This window comes from Panthera pardus, unplaced genomic scaffold (assembly GCF_024362965.1).
Source record: "Panthera pardus isolate Hobbes unplaced genomic scaffold, ASM2436296v1 HiC_scaffold_10, whole genome shotgun sequence".
NCBI lineage: Eukaryota > Metazoa > Chordata > Mammalia > Carnivora > Felidae > Panthera > Panthera pardus.
This window is the reverse complement of record NW_026526655.1, coordinates 39,678,008-39,686,792: the sequence shown is the minus strand read 5'-3', so window position 1 is coordinate 39,686,792 and position 8,785 is coordinate 39,678,008. Positions and strand designations below refer to the sequence as shown.

The following is an 8,785-nucleotide window of genomic DNA, read 5'->3' as shown; positions in this document are numbered from 1 at the left end:
ATAAAAAATAAAGAGATTAGTAGCTGTTGCATAGTCCCAGGTAACTTAAAATGGCAGAATATAACCTTTTTAAAGTTGTGACCATTTTTATTTTTAATTTAGGTCTACTTGATATTAGTTCAGAGAGGCTTACACCTGGTCCAAAATTAAAATTAGTGTGCATTTCCCTAATGAGAGTGACTTCATGATTTGCATTCACATTAATTCTCAACAGCCTTGCTTAAAATTGTTTTGAATTAGAGTTTCATAATTAAGATTTAACATTTAAATTATATTCAGGAGACTGTGCATATGGTTAAACAGACTGCCAGAATAAATTATGAACTAACAAAATAGTAATCTATTACTTTAAGGCATTTGCTAAATCATACTGTAGTTACCCTTTTACATCTTTTCACAAAAATACTCTCTTGGTTTCTTAACCGCAGTTCACCACCTTCTTTTGACCCATGACACTTGCTTACAGTTATGTCACCTTCCCCATGCCACCCCAGGGCATCAAACCTATGTGGTATCTGATGGGCCAATGACATGATGGAGAAATTTAGTAAAATACCTAATGTGTTTGCATATGTTCTTAGGAAGCTGAGCTCTTCTCTCTTTTCTCCCAATTATAACTTAACCTCCTATAATGCTTTTTTCAACTTATAATATCACCTACCTAATACTCTATTTAGAAATTGGGGGAAAAAACCCACAAGATCACGTGTTCACACATTTTTCTTTTGAAACTTAAGCACCATTTATTTTGTCTTCTAACCTTTCCATCTTCCAGTCTTCTCCAAATTTATTGTATCCCAGTTTGGTCACCTTGCCTCAAGCAAAAGCTTTCACAGCCTCAGCACTATTGACATGTTGGGCCAGATGATTCTTTGTTGTTGGGAACCTGCGTGTAGGGTGTTTCACAGCATCCCTGGCCTCTTCCCACCAGATGCAGGTAGCAACTCGTCCCAGCCTCACCCTGATTATAACAATCAAAAATGTTTTCAGACAAAGTTATCAAATGTTTCCTGGGGAGGTAGAGAGAGACAGACAAGTTGCCCCCAGTTGAGAGCCACAGCTTTATGAAAACTGAAGCTAAAGCTCTAAAAAAAAAAAGAAAAAGAAAAGAAAAAAGGATCTATCCAAATGACACAGCTACCAAGAATCACTGGGACTCAAATTCATGTCATCTTAATCCACAATGTGTTCTTTCCCCTAAATGAGAAAGATTACACTAGTGGGACATAGATAGACCCCAGTTTAGCCGGTGTCTTCCTGGAGACCATGAGTGTAATCACAGGTGATGGTTAACTTTATTGTCAGCTTGAAAGGTGTTTTGGATGAAATTAACATTTAAATAAGTACATTGTTTTTAAATCAGATTGCCCTCCTTAAGGTGGGTGGGCCTCCTGCAATCAGTTAAAGACCTAAATTGAACAAAACGTCTAGCCTCCTCAAGCAAGAGCAATGTCGAAGACTGTATTATTGGTAGTCCCGCGGACTGCCTTGAAACTGAAATTGCACCAAGGGCTCTTCTGGATCTCCAGCCTGCCAGCCCACACCGCAGATGTTTGATTTGCCAGCCTCCGTAATTGTATGAATCCTTATAATAAATTATATACATACTTTTCCTCAGGAGAACTCTAATACATGATGTAATTGAAATAACAATATTTCTGCTTTTCTCCTCTGTACACACACTCTTTCCTCAAGTTAGCAGAAGCATCCACATTGCCTTGAAAAAAAAATAAGCACTGTTTATTTTTTGACTTCTGAATGTTGCCATAGGATCCAAAAGGAAGGTGTAAGGAAGTAAGACTGGAGTTTCTATGATAACAGAAGAATTATAAAGAAAGTAGAGGATGTGATAAGGTTGGGGGCGGGGGGGGGGGGGTGGAAAGTCCTGGCAGAACATGTGAAAAGACGCAGTGCTAACACTAAGAGTCTGGGGAAATCTCTGGTGGGATGACCAGTGCTTGGGGGCCAATCCACGATGCAGAGGAGACCCTCTGAGGGAGCACCTCACGTCAACTGGGTAGAGAACCACATTAACTGCAGTCTTATGACTAAAATGTGTCTATTATCAGCTGCCCACATGCTGCCCATGAATTGTACTCTGAGGCTTTTCAGAGGCCCAAACTACCTGATGCAAAAGCAACCTCTCTTTTTCAAAGACCCAGAGCACTTACAAGTCTCTTTCCTAAGCAGAGTGTTGGGCTCCTCAGCATTCAGAAATAGGGAAGGGAATATCACTGTTTTGGTGAAATCATGAATGCTTGCGCTATGCTTCCTCAGGCTGAGAACAATGTCCAGTGATAAAGAAAGTTCACAAGATAAGAAGTATAGGTCTTAATTAGTAGAGCAGAAAATGCCACCAAGCAAAATATAATACAGAGAGAAGCAAAATAGTCTTTAGTGCAGCATTCTAAGTTTCGAGAAATCAAACTCCCTTATATCTGCTTTGTTGTAAATCACAGCTCTTCTGAGTAAGTGCTTTAAAAAAAATCAAGTTCTAGTTACATGCAGACAGCATACATATGTTATGACCCTATAGGCTCTTGGCTTATTTGTAAAAATAAAAGTATTACTATCAATAATACATCACATGAAAATAGACATAATTCACCAATTTTGAAGTATGAGTTTGGGGTCACCTACCCTATAACCCAGAAATTCTACTCATAGCTATGTACCCAAGAGAAGTGAGTATAGGTGTCCACGAAAAAACACGTACAACAAGGTTCATAGCAGCTTTATTCATAATAGCTCAAAATTGGAAACAACCCAAATAACCATCATGGGAGACTACACATAAACATGTATATATATATATATATATATATATATATATATATATATATATAGTAGAATGCTCTACAGTACTATAAAAAAGAATGAAGTATTAATATCACAACAACATGAATGAATATCAAAACAAAGCTGAGCTAAAGAAGCCAGACATTAAAGCGCATTCTGTATAATTCCGTTTACATAAATTTCAACAGGCACACCTAAACATTGGTGATATAAGTCAGAATAGTGGAGGACTCTGGGTGGGGCAAGTACTAAGTAGGGAAAGGCATAAAGGATGCAGGGGCACCCACTGAAGTGATGGGAGGAATCTTATATCTCCATTCTAGGTAGTGGTCTTACCACCTATGCTTCTTATCTTGTTGACTTAGGTATTTACTTAGGTATTTACATACGAAAATTTAAATCAAGTTATATACTTAGTAATGCATTTTTCTGAATGTATGTTATATCTCAATTTTTTTAAGTTCTTTGTATAGATGGGGTGCCTGGCTGGCTCAGTTGGTAGAGCATGACACTCTTGATCTCAGGGTGGTGAGTTCAAGCCTCAGGTTTAAGCCTACTTAAAAAAAATTTTTTAATAAAAGAATAATAAAGTTGGGTATATAGAAATAACTGTGTACAAAATTCACTGTAAGGGACCTCAGGAGGAATTACTAAAAATTAAAGGAAGTGGTACTTAGTCTAGAGAATCTGAAACTGAGGTATCTGCTGATTTAAATAGCCATGTCCTGGGGTGCCTGGCTGTGCTGGTCAGAAGAGCATGTGACTTTTGATCTTGGGGTCATGAGTGTGAACCCCACGCTGGGTGTAGAGATTACTTAAATAAATAAAACTTTAAAAAATAGTCATGTGCTAGGTGTTCATAGGCTATAATCTGAAAAAATAATGACTCAAGTATAAAGGCCAAGTGGAATATCATGAGTGGCTATTTGAAACAACAAACACTGATTTGCTATCCAGCTGCCTCTCACATGGTGTATTAATTTTTTGTTGCCACCATAACAAGTTACCAAAAACTTGGCGGCTTATTTTTCAGTTTCTATGGGTAAGAAATACAAGGATAACTCAGTCAGTTTCTCTACTTCCAATTTAACAAGGCCAAAATCAAAGTGTCCACCGGCTGGACTCTTATCCAGAGGCTCTGGGAAGACCTTATTTCCGTTCCCATTTGTGTTCTTGGCAGAATTCAATTCCTGTTCCTTGAGGTTGTAGGTCCCTATTGCCTAGTTGACTGTCACTTAGGGACTGCCCTCAGCTCCTAAAGGCCCACGTCTATCTTTTGCTGACAGTCCCTTGCATGTGAAAGACAGAAATGACATGTCAAATCCTTCTCACACAATCTCTCCAACCGCCACCTCACTCTTCTGCCTCCAGCTAGAGAAAGTTCTCTACTGTTAAGGGCTCAAGTGATTAGATTTGGCTGACATGGGTAATACAGGGTGGTCTCCCTGTCCCAATTGCGTTTGCATAGTCTCTCTTGCCCTGCCACATAACATCTCAACAGATTACAGGAATTAAGATGCAGATTCTTTGGGTCCGTTATTCTGGCTTTTTCACATGGACAGCTGTGTTTGATGCTTGTGGCAAGGTGGCAGCAGGGATCTGTTCATTTATCAGGGCTTACTGGTCTTCTTGAACAAGAAAAAGGGGAATAACTGCTACCTCTTCAACTTGAGCATGTTGAGACGATAACTTCTTCATCTGAAGCTGTTAGTGCATTCTCTGAAATACAGCACCCCTCCATTTTGCTCTATTATTTTACCAACTCTAGTCCTCATCTGACCTCAAAGAAGCCTGTTCCGGAAGAATTACTGCTTCCCACAAACCCAAAGAATTCTCTTGTCGAACACTCAGGTTCTGGGCAAAGACACACCTTTAAGGCGAAGGATGACTTCTGCTTTGGTAGCCCTCCTCTCTCAGCTTCCCTAGATGGACTGGCCTGAAGAAGAAAAACAAAGAGAAAAAGAAAAATGGTTGGCTTTAACACAATGATATACCAAAGGCAATTTATGAATCCTGTTCATTTTAATAGTCAGAACTCTGAATGTGATTATAAAGTGGCACCAGGACCCACCTTCGTTGTGACATAGACAGATGTTGCCTTTCCCCTTTAGTTGTGCCCTTTAATATCTTTACCTTGCACACCGCTTCACAGTTTGCAAGTCTTTTATTACACATACACTGTCACCTTGTTAGGTAAACCGGGCGAGCGTTATTACTCCATGTTTTACATGTGATCACTGATATTCAGGTGAGTGAAGTGACTCCATGTCTGCAGAGCAGGTGAGCAGCACAGCCGACTGTGCATTTAGTAGTTGTTTTACCATCACTATGGCAATCACAGCTGCACCAATCACCAGAGCTTTCTTGTTAATCTCTCCCTCCTTATCAAAGTCTAGCCCCTGTGACTCCTTCACAATAAAGTATGAGTGACTGGATCTTCCCAGGAGTGTCTGCACTTTAATATCAAATGAAGGAAATCCAAAGAATAAAATGTCAGGCATTAGCAATTAAGTGAGGGAGAAATGGGAAGCAAGGGGGCATAGGAGGCATGAGGTCTTCTCCTATAATGATACTTGGAAGGTTCTTCCAAATATATAGAAAGGTTAAACTCAGTGTCAGATTCTCGTGAAAGTTAAACATAAAGTGGCTTCAGACTTATCTCAAGTCATCCCAAAAACGAAGTCAACACATAGAGAAGGGAAGGTGGGAAGTTTAAAAATAATTAGAGTGCTTTTTTGCAATGGGTTTGCCACAGCACAGGTGTCATGAAAACCACCACTAAACCCAAACCAAAATGGGAAAGGAAAAGACTCATATCAACATTGCCGTCATTGGGCATTTAGATTTCGGCAAGTCTACCACTTCTGGTCATCTGATCTATAAATGTGGTGGGATCAAGAAAAAGGGGGAACTATCAAAAAATTTGAAGAGGCTGCTGAGATGGGCAAGGGCTTCTTCAAGTATGCTAGGTGTTGGGTAAACTGAAAGCTGAACGGGAATGTGGTATCACCACTGATACGTCCCTGTGGAAATTCAAGACCAGCAAGTATTATTTGACCATCATTGATGCCGGAGGACACATAGACTTTATCAAAAACATTATCACAGGCTCATCCCAGGCTGATTGTGCTGTTCTGACTATTGCTGCTGGTGTTGGTGAATTGGAAGCATGTATCTCAAGAATGGGCAGACTGTGAGCCCATGATGGGGCCGTGTTGGGGTCCCGCTTACACACCGGATGTAAAACAACTTACTTTGGTGTTAACAAAATGGATTCCACTGAGCCACCTCACCGCCAGAAAATATATAAGGAAATCATTAAGAAAGTGGGGCACCTGGATAGCTCTGTCGGTTAAGCGTCTGACTTTGACTCAGGTCATGATGTCATGGTTCATGAGTTTGAGCCCCACTTCGGGCTCTGTGCTGACAGCTCAGAGCCTGGAACCTGCTTCAGACTGTGTCTCCCTCTCTCTCTGCCCCTCCCTCTCTCTGTCTCTCTCTCTCTCTCTCTCAAAACTAAATAATTAAAAGATTTTTAAAAAAAGAAAGTAAGCATCTACATGAAGAAAATCAGCTACAACCCCTACACAGTAGAATCTGTGCCAGTTTCTGGTTGGAACGGTGACAGCATTCCAACTTAGCGCAAGCCAAGTGCTAACATGCCTTCGTTCAAGGGATGGAAAGTCACTAGTGAAGATGGCAATGCAAGTGGAACCACACTGCTTGAAACTCTGGATTGTATTCTGCCACCAACTCACCCAAATGACAAGCCCTTGCATCTGCCTCTCCAGAATGTCTACAAAATTGGTGATGTTGGTACTGTCCCTGTGGGTCAAGTGGAGACTGGTGTTCTTAAATCTGGCGTGGTGGTCACCTTTGGTCCAATCACTGTTACAACTAACATAAAGTCTGTTGAAATGCACCTTGAAACTTTGAGTAAGGTTCTTCCTGGGGACAATATGGGCTTCAATGTCAAAAACATACCTGCCAAAGACATTCATTGTGGCAATGTGGCTGGTGACAGCAAAAATGACCCACCAGTAGAAGCACCTGGCCTCACAACACAGGTGATTATCCTGACCCATCCAAGCCAAATCAGTGCTGGATATGCACCTGTGCTGAACGGTCACACACAGCTCACATCGCCTGCAGGTTCACTGAGCTGAAGGAGAAGACTGATTGTCATTTGGGAAAACAGATGGAAGGTGATCCCAAGTTCTTGAAATGTGGTGGTGCTGCAATCATTGATATGGTTCCTGGCAAGCCTATGAGTGTTGAGAGCTTCTTTGACTATCCTCCCCTGGCCTGCTTTGCTGTTCTTGACATGAGACATATGGTTACTTATGGGTGCCAACAAAACTGTGGACAAGAAGGCAGCTGGAGCTGGCAAGGTCACCAAATCTGCCCAGAAAGATCAGAGGGCTAAATGAATATTATCTGTAATACTTGCAACCCCAGTCTTAATGAGTGGTGGAAGGACAGTCCCAGAACTGTTTGTATTAACTGGCCATTTAAGTGTGATGTAAAAGACTGGTTAATGATAATAATGTATCATAAAACCTTTAGAAAAAAAAGGAGAAATTTTTTGAAGTGTATTTATTCTGAAAGAGAAAGAGAGAGAGCAGGAGTGGGGAAGAGGCAAAGATACAGGGAGGGAGAGGATCCCAAGTAGGCTCTGCACTGTTAGCACAGAGCTCTATGCCGGGCTCAAACTCACAAACTGTGAGATCATGACCTGAGCCAAAATCAAGAGTCTGAGGCTTAACCAACTGAACCACCTATATACCCTGGAAAGGAGAATAGGGATTCTCTATCTCCCTCTCTCTCTGCCCCTACCTCACTCATGTGCACATTCTCTCTCTCTCTCTTTCTCTCTCTCTGTCTCAAAATAAATAAATAAGCATTTAAAAAAAAAGAATTAGAGCAAGAAACTTAGGAGGAGAGAACAAAATGCCATGTGCCAAGAGATGAAAATGATTTAGATAACTACAATTCTCAAGTTGATGTATTAAATCTGATGTATAACAGTCCGTCAAGAAATGGAGAAGCTGAAAATATGGCCTTCTCTCCCAAATGATTGAATAACAGTTATTTTTATGCTTTTTTTCTTTCTCGCTCATTAGAATAAATTGCCCTGTCCTGAACTCAGTAAGACCTATGAAGCCCCTATTAAAGAAATGTAATCATCTTTGAGACCAAAATAGTCACTGAAAATAGCATGCAAGTTCCTGCCTATCTCTTTCTTTTCCCTATAGCGTTTTTCCACTTATTTTTTGTCCTCCTGTTATCTCTTGACCTGTTTTATGCTATCAGCTTCTCAAATGTCTTTTAATAACATATAGAAAAGTATGCACTTTATGTTTCCCTTTGTGAAACCTCAGGCCACCAAAAAACCTTAAAGTAAATTAGTCTGATAAAATTATACTGAAACCTTCTTTGCAGCAGTGCTGGGATCTTACGTGATTTCTTGTTTAAAAGCGAAACATAACAGCATCTTTTTTGTGTCATTATAAAGGTGAAGGGGGGGCACCCAGCTGGCTCAGTCAGTAGAGCACACAACTTTTGAATTTGGGGCTGTGAGTTTGAGCACCATGTCGAGTGTAGAGATAACTAAAAAAAATATTAAAAGAAAAGGTGGTGATTCCATGAAATGAAACAATATCCATATCATAGGAGTCCCATTAGAAGAAGAATGGGAAAAAGGGGCAGAAGGTTTATTTGAACAAATTATAGCTGAGAATTTCTGTAATCTGGGGAAGGAAACAGCAATTCAAGTCCAAGAGGCACAGAGAACTCCCCTCAAAATCAACAAAAACAGGTTAACACCATGACATATCATAGTGAACCTTGCAAAATACAAAGATAAAGAGAATTCTGAGAGCAGCCAGGGACAAAGAGCCCTTAACCTACAAGGGTAGACACATGAGGTTAGCAGCAGACCTGTCCACTGAAACTTGGCCAGAAGGGAGTGGCAAGAAATACTCAA

General features: G+C 40.4%; 1 pseudogene; it reads left to right on the top strand.

The window, feature by feature from the left end:
- Positions 1-5,593: 5,593 nt before the first annotated feature.
- Positions 5,594-7,278, top strand: LOC109254481 (elongation factor 1-alpha 1-like; annotated as a pseudogene).
- The last annotated feature ends 1,507 nt before the right edge of the window (positions 7,279-8,785 follow it).